The 12,683-nt window shown below is 45.6% G+C and overlaps 2 long non-coding RNA genes across 7 annotated transcripts; one reads left to right on the top strand and one right to left on the bottom strand.

Moving 5' to 3' along the window:
* Positions 1–6: 6 nt before the first annotated feature.
* LOC113465155 (uncharacterized) lies at positions 7–12,677 on the top strand. Of its 6 annotated transcripts, none has more exons than XR_003389990.1 (8): positions 7–1,200; positions 1,317–1,538; positions 1,997–3,002; positions 3,136–3,404; positions 3,491–4,147; positions 4,213–5,111; positions 7,477–9,484; positions 10,925–12,677. It is a non-coding gene; the product is annotated as an uncharacterized LOC113465155 (long non-coding RNA). The 6 variants fall into 6 exon arrangements; XR_003389993.1 differs by lacking the exon at positions 10,925–12,677 and having other exon boundaries at positions 7–292; positions 387–1,200; positions 7,477–9,987; XR_003389992.1 differs by lacking the exon at positions 10,925–12,677 and having other exon boundaries at positions 7,477–8,017; positions 8,101–9,987.
* On the bottom strand, positions 1,927–2,237 carry LOC113465156 (uncharacterized). The gene is made up of 2 exons (XR_003389994.1): positions 2,146–2,237; positions 1,927–2,061 (listed from the first exon to the last, which is right to left on the bottom strand). It is a non-coding gene; the product is annotated as an uncharacterized LOC113465156 (long non-coding RNA).
* Positions 12,678–12,683: the final 6 nt, after the last annotated feature.

Below are 12,683 nucleotides of genomic sequence, written 5' to 3'. Positions count from 1 at the left end.
AGGCAACCCCGACCGGGGAGGGGATTGCACGCACGGGTACACGTCGAGATTAGGGAAATTATGCGTAATAATGGCCGGTCGGATGAATACGGGAACAGTGAGAAAATGAAAGTCTCGCGAAAACATACGAATCCGGGAACAAATAATAATAATCATCTCGGATCGGGAATTGAAACATGGGATATACAATTATCTCTCGCTCGCAATGAGTAAAACACGAAGTGTTAATAGGGTTAGAAGGGCACGTGGTATTGCGCGAATATTAATGTTCAATAACGGAATGAATTGAAAAGTAAGCCGAAAACAGTACAAGAAACAGGGTAAGCAACAGGATTATCGATTAACTAAATATGAGATCGACTGATCCATCGATCATCCCTTTTAAGAACAAACAGTCGTACAATTATAAAATAGAGCGAGAGAACTTACCGACAAAAATCGAGAAACAGGCTCTAATTTTTCTCGGGCATCAAGGCCAATACGTCGCTAAGAGACCGTCTAATAAGACGGAGAGGTATAAATGAGTCGATGAATGGAAAAGGTATGAGTGAAAAACCCTTGATCGGGGAAGGGGGTCTCGGTGCACAGGTATACGTTAGGATTAGGAACAGCGGAAAACTGATGCGCAATAACGACCGGTCGAGTAAAGGGGAGACCGAGAGTGACAGACAACTTGCGGAAGACGCGCCAATAGTCGAACAAATAGTACCGAGCTGACAAATGGAAAATCACCCTTCAAGGATTGAGAGGAAAGAAAAGAAAAGAAAAGAAGAGGAGACAAAAACTACGAATGGTATAATTGTAACAAGAACGCTAGATCGACCAATAAGCAGCTTGACCGCACACGTCCAAACGGAACGGACCTCGGTCGAATAATGATGGATGAATAAATGAACATAATAGAATGATAACACCAATGGTGAAATTGATAAGAATAAAACCATCTAACCGGAACGAAGTGTCGTGATTTATACGAAACAAGAAATAATGACAACGAGAAGAAAAGGTCCAAGCGCCGATACAAAAAAAAAAAAACAAACAAAAACAACAACACAAAACACAAATGAAACGAAGTGATGAGGGGGAATAAAACTTGTGAACTATCAAGTGACTCGAAGCGCATTGAAAAGAGTCCAAACAGCTCGAAAAAACTACACTGTAAAACGAAGAAACGACAAAGGAGACGCGACGTATTACAAGGTAACTAACAACTGTTATAAATATATGAGAATTTACTTGAATGAACAACCATAGGTGAAAAGTTGAATATTGTTAGACAAAAGTGAAAGCTGATAAAGGTTCCTTTTTTTTCACAGCGAACGGACCGTTGAACGACACGGAGATTCAGCATGTGCAGGGAGATCTTGCATACAGATGGAAACCAGTAATAACGGGAGGACAACGCGTAACGCCTATTAACGGTAAATCACAATAACAATGTGTCCATCGGTGGTGCACGGCAATTAATATTGAAAAACGCGGAAGGATGCAACACGAGCCACCACAAGCGGCAAAAAGGAAACAAGACGAATCACAAGGTAATGTAATAATATTATTCAAATACAGTGATACGACGCGAACAAACAAGCCGAATTACCGATAAACTAAATATGAAATCCATTGATCCATTGATTATCTGTTTTAACAACACACGGTTTGAACAATCATAAAACACAGCGAGAGAACATACTGGTAAAAACCGAGGAACTGGCTCAATTTCTCTCGAGCATCGAGGCCAACGCGTTGCTAACAGACCGTTTAACGAGACAGGGAGGTATAAATGGGACAATGAATGGGGAAAAGTACGAATGAAAAATCCTTGGTCGGGGGAGGGAGACTCGGTACACAAGCATATGTCAGGATTAGGAACAGCGGAAAGTTAATACGTAATAAAAGGCGAGAGCGTCAATTAATAACGACACGCTGTAAAACAAACACTCAACTTTCTTTTAATTATTGATCGAAAATACCTCCTTTATGCACTTACAATTGATAGAGATGACAGCTCGAAAACACGTGATGAACCACCCAGAGGGGAAAAGGTCTAGATAAGAAACGAATCTAGAACAATAAGAAAGGAAACAATTAATCGAGGGACAGATGAACAAATAAATAATCGTATGAACAAGATGCTTGATAAACTACCTAATCGCCCGGTCTCTGTATATTCCGTGACACTCCTCGTGACGTTTGCAAAGAGACGGTTAGACATCCTAACGGCTCGTATTGAAAAGCGAAAAGAGGGTTTAATTCAGAGAACGTTTCTACACAATATCTCTTATCCCATCCTTTGTAGCGCACGGGTCAGACGCACTGGGTCAGATATATTTTGAAGCACCGCGAAACACGGTCAGTCTCGACAATGATCCAGAACTGATGACTATTACTGATTTAGACAGATATATCGTCGGTCTAAACGAGACACGCTGATCCAGTTGAAACGATAGAAAATTTAAATGAACACGATGAACAACGTGAGCGACGGCCAGCCTCTGTTGTTGTTGTCGCCGCTGCTGACCCTCTCCCTTGATGCTGCTCTTGATGTGGGCACGGGAATAGCTGTAATAACAAGTGAACATAATAACAGCAGGAGAAAGCGGGAATCAGCATGGATGTCGAACAAACGGGCGTACCTGGTGAACAATCGAAGCAAGGATGAGAAACCAACATTGATGAACACGGAGCACGATTTGAATTTGCGCACGATCAAGATCAGTCATCGATCGGAATTCAAACACTGCTTACAGTGTTTCCAAAAATTTGACTTGACATGACAACAGTCACGTTTCGCACGGTATGAATCGATAAAAGGGTTAAGTGATCGGCAAACAATGACTGAGTCACGGTTAAGCGAAGCTACCTGAGAAGGGGTTCCCGCACCCGATGAGACCACCAGGTATGGAAACAATGAGAATGAATATGGCCTGTCAACAGTCGGCCATATTGCATTATCAAGCTGCGGGAAGGATTGAAGCACGATTAAGTTTCATACGAATCAGACAGTAAGTAATTCAGCATCTAAAAAATGGTAAACGTGTCGTTCATAGACAATGATATTATAAGACCTGAAATGAATCCATGGACACTGCGGTTATGAACCGACGTTGATAATAATACTAATAACAATAATTAAAGGTATCAAGATAACGATAGACACGGAAGAATCACTTATACACCCACTTATTTATCTATCCATCTAAATTCTTAACAAAAGGTGAACTAATTTACGCACGTGAGGTCAATGGAACAAAGAGGAAGAGGACTGAATAGCGACAAACGAACGAATCCTGCTCAAGACAATGCGACCTATGAATTGATAATTAGCCGTGCTGTCAGGAAAGATACAGAGAGCGAATGTTGAAGACTTTTCGGGGGACGGACCAGGGTCAAGTATCGCTTCGATCGTGAGTACTAATATCAGAGAGTTGCAAAATGGATTGATCGACAAACTAATAATAATAATAATAATAATAAAAGTTTTCCTTCCGAGCAATGTCATTGTAGGCAGACAGCGAAGAAGAGAGTAACAAAAATTAACAAAGAAAATTTAGAAACCCAAAAGCTGAGGATGACCTGCTACTATTTCCTCTTAAAAGGAGACACATTAGAGATAGGCACAAAGGATCGAATCGCAGCACGTCTGGTTTGTGTAAAGAAGCGAAAAGAAAGAAAGAGCGGCTACGACGCTTGAATCTGACTGGTAACCTCGCCCGAGCGAAAAGCAGCGTCGGAAAACCAATGAATAAACGATAAAATCATGCTTGGAAAGATAACAAACGCTCGAGGGATATGATCAATAACGGGCTAGATACGAATTAAATAACTGATTAACAGATACATCCTCTCCTTTCCTCTTCTCATTCTAAACGCAAGGAATGAATCACGGGAGAAACGACGAGGCTAACAGTGGAACAGAAACCAGGACTATTGAGAATTGAACAAAAACACATAGGACTCACTGATCAAACAACGCTACAAATCGATCGAACACGAATCCAGAAGGACTGGGCGGATAAGTGAACTAATATTGACCAAAATCTATACAACCCTCACAGAATGCAGGAATGCGTTATCTGACAAGGGGCCAGATACATGATTTGTCTATCATAGAGAACGAACGAACGAAGAGAGCTAAACGGGAATCAAGGTAAACCGGTAGATTAACTGCCTAGATTTTAATCAAGATCAATCAATCAAGCTATGACTTTACAGGAAAGGAGACGAAATAACGGGAACCAGAGAGAGGGCACGAACATAAGATGGAAGGGATAATCCAGTATATAGAGCATACCACGAAGGTGGAGGCGATGGGTGTATACCAAGAAGGGATAAACCAGGCGGAAGGGGCCGCTTTGACCAATGCCAACGCCCTAGAAAACGTTCGTTGCATGCCAGAGCATAGAACGGAGGGGATAGCTGGAGAGTAAGTAAAAAGGTCGGAGCGCGAGCGCGGAGCAATAATTTGTACGGGTTAATCCTCGACATCGGAGCGCTTCTCTGTTTTACGTACGTTTAGAAAACTTTGAAATTTTCGCGATGAATCGTCAGTTTGTTAGAAACGAGTCCGAAGACTCGCACCAAATAGCGGTGGTCCCTCAAGGATTCCCCGATAGAATCCTGACCTTCAGGAAGGTCGAGGAGTCCGGCGATGCGCTTAACCAGTGCGTAATAAATTATATCGAAGCGCGTAGGAACAAATCGCTGCCGTACGTGCAACCGGGTTTTCTCTCGTCTTTCCGAAGAACGACGGCATTCTATTAGCCTGCGACAAAGAGGCAACAGTGAAAAGGTTAAGGGTAGTGATCAAGTCTGCGAAGTTAGCCGCTGGATGTGAGCTTCGAGTAGACGAGAAAGAAGCTCTCGACAACCGACTTTTGATCGAGAGTAGAGCGACGCATTCCCGGTTTAACGGGAGGAACGCCGTTCGCGAACTTGAGAGACATAACGCACGCCAGTGCCGACAAAGGCTCCTCCGACGCCTCGTCCACGTTGACGATCTCGCCCCCGCTGCAGGAGGAGATTGTAAAAGTCGCAGAGAGACCGACGACGGCGTAGTCAACCGCCAGGAGAGAGAACAACAAAGGAACGCGTGGTAAATCACGAAGCGACAGGTCGGTGAGACAATGAATATATACTAATATACATACTCTCTTAACTCGAACACCGCGTCGTCCGTCACAACGATCGGGCGAGAGGAAAGGAAAGTAGCTAGCCAGGGACCGGGATCGGTCTAATTCGTCTCAAACACCTGGCAGTCCGATTTATAACGACTCGGGATGGGTTATCTCCCATCTCTGACGTAAAAGATACCGCTTAATCCGAATAGAACGAAGGCGAGACATTCATCCACGAGTAAAAGGTCGAACTAGAATTGACATATATATACATATATGCATGTACGTATGTGTATATATATGTACATCTTTTAACGCGATTTTCAACGAAACTGTACAGGATCGGTTATGACGGATAAAAAGGTAAAAAGTCTGACCGCGATAACAATGATACGGTTAAAACTGTAATAATCATACACACTTAATCCGGGATCATTACGTTCCACACGAATTTAAGAGAATGAGGAAATAGGCGAGCGACAAAGGACCGACGGAATCGAACTGACATGATTATTATTACTGTCGCTATCACCATTATCAGACCCTCTAACGTTAGATTGAATAGCCTGTATGGTCAGAAACGTGGTCGTGTGACATTATTAAAACTGTCGCTTTCGACAGCATTATCACTGTCGCTGTCTGAGGCAATGTTCGCAATGAAACACTCTCACGATCTATACTGACCGTCATTACCACTGACAAAAACATATTCGTGAGCCAGCCAGTCGGCAGAAGTAGGACAGAGTCGCGGACAATCGAGGAACCGTCAGCGGATTACTGAGAAGAAATTGAAAACCATGAACCGAGTCTCTTGGCCTATAATCAATCGGTTGATCGGCGAATAGATTGACGCGTTCGCAACACCGTGGACGCGGCCATGAACCATCAACTACTATCATTATCATCACTACTGCTACTATTATTGCCATTACTCTTGTCAATAATACCGTCGTGAGGAAAATATTATTATTATCCGTGAAGAGGACCACCACTGATTGTTACGGCTATCATCATTAATATATCCGCGTCAAATCGAGCCAGCTAGTTGGCAGAAGCAAAATCGAGTCGGGAAATGACCAAGGAATCGTCTGTGAATCATTGAAAAAGAAAGTTGAGGACCATGGACCGGATCTGTCGGTCTATAGCTGATCAACCGATCGACAAATCCATTGACTCGCTCGTAGCGCCGGGAACACCGTCGCGTATCACCGTTCAATACTATCATTAACGCAATCATTAACATTACTACCATTACTACCACTGTTGACGTTTGTGCGGAGAAGGTATAATTATTATTACTGGCAGAGATGACTGTTGTTGAATCCGCGAGTCAGTCAATCGGTAGAAGTAGAAATTGGGTCGCGAACAGTCGAGGAACCGCTGGCGAAACTGTGAGTAGGAAAGTCGAGAACTATGGACCGGGTCTATCGGTCTATAATTGATCAATCGACTGAAGAATCCATTGACTCGCCTGTAGCGTCGGGGACGTGGCCGTGTATCACCATTCAATACTATCATCAATATAACCATTATTATTACTACTATCACTACTACCGTTGTCGTTTGTGCGGAGAACATATTATTATTATTATTACTGGCGGAGATGACTGTTGTTGATCCGCGAGTCAGTCAATCGGTAGAAGTAGAATTGGGCCGCGAACAGCCAAGGAATCGTTGGTGAAACTGTGAGTAAAAAAGTCGAGGATCATAAACCGGGTCTGTCGGTCTATAATTAACCAATCGACTGACGAATCCATCGACTCGTTTGTAACGTCGGGGACGCGGCCGTGTATCATCGTCTAATATCATCATCAATGTAATTGTTATAATTACTACTATCACTACTATCGTTGTCGTTTGCATGGAGAAGGTATTATTACTATTACTGACGGAAGTAACTCTTATTGATTTGCGAGTCAGTCAGTCGGTAGAAGCAGAATTGAGTTGCGAACAGTTGAGGAATCGTTGGCGAATCTTTGAGTAAAAAACTCGAGGACCATGGACCGGGCCTGTCGGCCTATAATTAATCAATCGATCGACGAATTCATCGACTCGCTTGTAGCGTAGGGAACGTGACCGTGCATCATCGTTTAACATTATCATTAATGTAATACAACTATTAATATTACTACCAGGACCGTTGTCGTTTGTGTGAAAAAGGTACCATTATTATTATTGGCGGAGATTACTGTTATCGATTTGCGAGTCAGTCAATCGGTAGAAATAGAATTGGAACGGAAATCAGGACTATGAAGACATGACTCACTGATCAAACAATATTACAAATCGATCGAACACGAGTCCAGAAGAACTAGGCGGATAAGTGAGCTGATATTAACCAAAGTCTATACAACTTTCACAGAATACAGAAATGCGTTATCTGACAAGGGGCCAGATACACGATTTGTATATTATAAAGAACGAACGAATGAAGAGGGTTAAACAGGAATCAAGGAAAGAAGACGAAATAGCGGGAACCAGAGAGAGGGCACGAACATAAGATGGAAGGGACAATCCAATATATAGAGCATACCGTGAATCTGGAGGCGACGAGTGTATACCAAGAAGGGATAAACCAGGCGGAAGGGGTCGTTTTGGCCAATGCCAACGCCCTAGACAATGTTCGTTGCATGTCACAGCATAGAACGGAGAGGATAGCTGGAGAATAGGTAAAAAGGTAGGAGCGCGAGCGCGGAGCAATAATTTGTGCGAATTAATCCTCGATATCGGAGCGCTTTTCTGTTTTACGTGCGTTTAGAAAACTTTGAAATTTCCGCGATGAACCGTCAGTTTGTTAGAAACGAGTTCGAGGACTCGCATCAAGTAGCGGTGGTCTCTCAAGGATCCCCCGATAGAAACCTGACCTTCAGGGAGGCCGAGGTGTTCGGCGACGCGCTTAACCAGTACGTAATAAATTACATAGAGGCGCGTAGAAACAAATCGTTGCCATACGTGCAGCCGGGGTTTTCTCTCGTTTTTCCGAAAGAACGGCGGCATTCTATTAGCCTGCAACAAAGAGGCAACAGTGGAATGGCTAAGGGTAGCGATCAAGTTCGGGAAGCTAGCCGGTGAACGTGAGCTTTGTGCAGACGAGAAAGAGGCTCTCGACAACCGATTTTTCAGTCGAGGATAGAACGACGCATTACTGGTTTAACGGGAGAAACACCGTTCGTGAACTCGGGAGATACAACGCAGGCCTGGAGGTAGCGCGATAGAGGGTCGTGAGAGAAAATATACAAGGGTCGGACTGATAATAACGGGCCGATCGACCGGGACCACTCGTAAGAGACGGAGTCGTTTGTTATCAGACCAGACGGACGTTCACAGGTTTAACATATTAATGGACAGCCAGGGAGAACACGGAAATTGAGGTCACGGAGGACGATTTCGCACCGGCAGTGGAAATAAGGCACAGCCCGACGACGCGGAGAGGGTGAACGCTCTGGTCACAACCCTTGACGATTCCTCGCGCATTGAAGAGGTTCCGTCGCCGGAGGACGAGATCACGACTCCCGATGCAGAAGGAGACGAATTCATCCTGTCAGTGGATTTGCACGGCTTCAAGGGCATAGAAGTTGAGGTGCAGAACGAGGAGTTCCCGGTAGTGGACGGTGAGTGAAAAACCATGGAGACAACAGTAACAACGACGACAATGGAAACAGCAACAGCAACAAGGCTTTGTTAGCCTCGACGTCGACGCCGAAAGTGGTGTATTCGAAAACGGAAAAACGGCTTCTAGCACGAGAAAGAGAGGACGAAGAGTAAAACGATAAAGTTCGCCCGAAGACACGCGGACGACTCTGGCATCGCCAGTGCCGACAAAGACTCCTCTGACGCTTCGTCCACATTGACGATCTCGCTCCTGCTGCAGGAGGAGACTCTAAAAGTTGCAGAGAGACAGCCGACGGCGAAGCCAGTCGCCAGGAGAGAGAGCAACAAGGGAACGCACGGTAAATCACGGAGCGACAGGTCGGTGAGACAATGAATACATACTTATATACATACTCTCCTAACCCGAACACCGCGTTGTCCTTTACAACGATCGGGCAGGAAGAGGAAGGTCTGACCGCGATAAGAATGGTACGGCTAAAACCGTAATAATTATATACGATTAACCCGTGATCATTGCGTTCCATACGAATCTAGGGGAATGAGGAAATAGATGAGCAACGAAGAACCGACGGAGTCGACGAGGACCGGAGGAAATAGGAAAAGAATGGACCGAGCGGCTGAGACAAGGACGGAGTGGTACAACCTAGGAGCACGTCCACGGGAAAAACACGGACGACGAACGACTCGCCACGGATAACCCCCGGCAGACTCGTAGACCAGGCGAACGCTTCAAACGTGATAGATCCAGTATAACATAGGTATATTCTTAGAAAGGCCCGAACCTTGCGCAGGACGCGTACTTGCCTCATATATACATATAAAACAATCGGAGACATCCTCGCGAACCGCCAGAGCTTGCCGTCACATGCGTCTACTCTGTTTGCTTGTTCCTCCCTTTTAAAGCGAAATTTACCGCCGTCACGATTGTCACCGCCGCTACGGACATCATTATCAATGTCACTGTCACTTATATCAGATTCTCTAATGTCAGATTGACTAGTCTGCACGGTCGGAAACATGGTCGTGTACCATCATTAAGACTATCACTGTCGTTAATATTACCACTGTTGCTGACCGAAGTAATGTCCGCGACGATGCACTCTCATGAACAATACTGATTGTCATTACCATCGACACAGATACATTTGCGAGTTAGTCAGTCGGCAGAAGCAGGATAGAGTCGCGAACGATCGAGGAACCGTCAACGGATAATCGAGGGAAAATCGAGGACCACGGACCGGGTCTGTCGGCCTATAATCAATTGATCAATCGATCGGCGAATCCATTGACTCGCTTGTAGCGTCGGGGACGTGACCGCGCATCACCGTTCAATATTAACATTAACGCAATCATTACTGCTACTACTATCACTACTATCGTTGCCGTTTGCGAGGAAAAGGTATTATTATCATTATTACTGGCGGAGATGACTGCTATTCACTCGCGAGTCAGTCAGTCGGCAGAAGTAAAATTGGGTCGCGAACCATCGAGGAATCGTTGGCGAACCTCTGAGTAAAAAGTCGAGGACCATGGACCGGGTCTGTCGCTCCATAATTAATCAATCGATTAATGAATCCATTAACTCGCTCGTAGTGTCGCGGACGTGGCCGTGTATCATCGTTTAATATTATCACTAATGCAATCACTACTATTACTACTATCACTAATACTGTTGTCGTTTATGTGGAGAAGGTATTATTATTATTACTGGCGGAGATGACTGCTACTGACTTGTGAGTCAGTCAGTCGGTAGAAGTAGAATTCAGTCGCGAACAGTCGAGGAATCATTGGCGAATCCTTGAGCGGAAAACTCGAGGACCATGGACCGGGTCTGTCGGTCTGCAATTAATCAATCGGTTGACGAATCCATCGACTCGCTTGCAGCGTCGGGAACACGACCGTGTATCATCGTTCAACATTATCATTAATGCAATGTAACTATTACTACCATCACTACTACCGTTGTCGTCTGTGTGGAGAAGGTATTATCATTATCATTGGCGGAGATCACTGTTATCGATTTGCGAGTCAATCAGTTGGTGGAAGTAGAATGGGGACGGAAATCAGGACTATGGACAATTGAACAAAAATATATGGCTCACTGACCAAACAATGTTACAAATCGATCGAACACGAGTCCAGAAGAACTGGGCGGATAAGTGAACTGATACTGACCAAAGTCTATACAACTTTCACAGAACACAGGAATACGTTATCTGACAAGAGGGCCAGATACACGATTTGTCCATTATAAAGAACGAGCGAATGAAAAGGACTAAACGGGAATCAAGGGAAGGAGACGAAATAGCGGGAACCAGAGAGAGGGCACGAACATAACATGGAAGGGATAATCCAGTCTCTAGAGTATACCATGAAGGTGCAGACGGCAGGTGCTTACCAAGGAGGGATAAACCAGACGGAAGGGGCCACCTTGGCCAATGCCAACGCCCTAGACAACGTTCGTTGCATGCCAGAGCATAGAACGAAGGGGATAGCTGAAGAGTAGGTAAAAAGGTCGGAGCGCGAGCGCGGAGCAATAATTTGTACAGGCTAATCCTCGATACCGGAGCGCTTCTCTGTTTTACGTACGTTTAGAAAACTCTGAGAATTTTCGCGATGAATCGTCAGTTTGTTAGAAACGAGTTCGGAGACCCGCATCAGGTAACGGTGGTTCCACGAGGATTCCCCGGTAAAAATCCTGACCTTCAGGGAGGCCGAGGAGTTCGACGACGCGCTTAACCAATGCGTAATAAATTACATCGAGGCGCGTAGGAACAAATCCTTGCCGTACGTGCAACCAGGTTTTCTCTCGTTATCCCGAAAGAACGGCGGCGTCCCGTCAGCCTGCGACAAAGAAACAACAGTGAAACGGCTAAGGGTAGCGATCAAGTTCGTGAAGTTAGCCGGCGAATGTGAGCTCCGCGTAGACGAGATAGAAGCTCTCGACAACCGATTTATAGTCGAGGATAGAGCGACGCATTCCCAGTTTAACGGGAGAGACTTCGTTCGCGAACTCGGGAGATACAACGCAGGCCTGGAGGTAATGCGATCGAGGGCCGTGAGGGAAAGCATACAAGGGCCGGATTGGTAATAACGATCGAAATGAAGGGCCGATCGGCCGGGACCACTCGTAAGAGACGGAATCGTTCGTCATTAGACCAAGCGGGCGTTCACAAGTTTAATATATTAACGGACAGCCAGGGAGAACACGGAGGTTGAGGTCACGGAGGACGATTTCGCGCCGGCAGTGGAAAACAAGGCACAGCCCGACGACGCGGAGAGGTTGAACGCTCCGGTCACGACCCTTGACGATTTCTCACGCATCGAAGAGGTTCCGTCGCCGAAGGACGAGATCACGACTCCCGATGCAGAGGGAGACGAACACATTCTGTCAGCGGATTTGCACGGCTTCGAGGACATAGAAGTCGAGGTGCAGAACGAGGAGTTCCCCGGTAACGGACGGTGAGTGGAAAATCACGGAGACAACAGCAACAAAGACGACAATGGAAACAGTAACAGCAATAAGGCTTCGTTGGCCTCGACGTCGACGCCGAAAGTGGTGCATTCGAAAACAGAAGATGGCTTCTCGCACGAGAAAGAGAGGACGAAGAGTAGAACGATAAAGTTCGCTCGAAGACACGTGGAAACAGAGGACGACCCAGGCACCGCCAGTACTGACAAAGACTCCTCCGACGCCTCGTCCAAGTTGACGATCTCGCTCCTGCTACAGGAGGAGATTGTAAAAGCCGCAGGGAAACCGCCAACGGTGAAGTCAGCCGCCAGGAGAAAGAGCAACAAGGGAACACATGGTAAACCACGGAGCGACAGGTCGGTGAGACAATGAATACATACTCACATACATACTCTCTTAACTCGAACACCGTGTCGTCCGTAACAACGACCGGGCGGGAAGAGAGAGAAGTAGCTAGGGACCGGGAACGGTCCAATTTGTTTCAG

This window comes from Ceratina calcarata, unplaced genomic scaffold, assembly GCF_001652005.2.
Source record: "Ceratina calcarata isolate Rehan_Ccalc_2016 unplaced genomic scaffold, ASM165200v1 scaffold943, whole genome shotgun sequence".
NCBI lineage: Eukaryota > Metazoa > Arthropoda > Insecta > Hymenoptera > Apidae > Ceratina > Ceratina calcarata.
The sequence above is the reverse complement of the archived record's forward strand: the minus strand, read 5'-3'. Positions and strand labels throughout refer to the sequence as shown.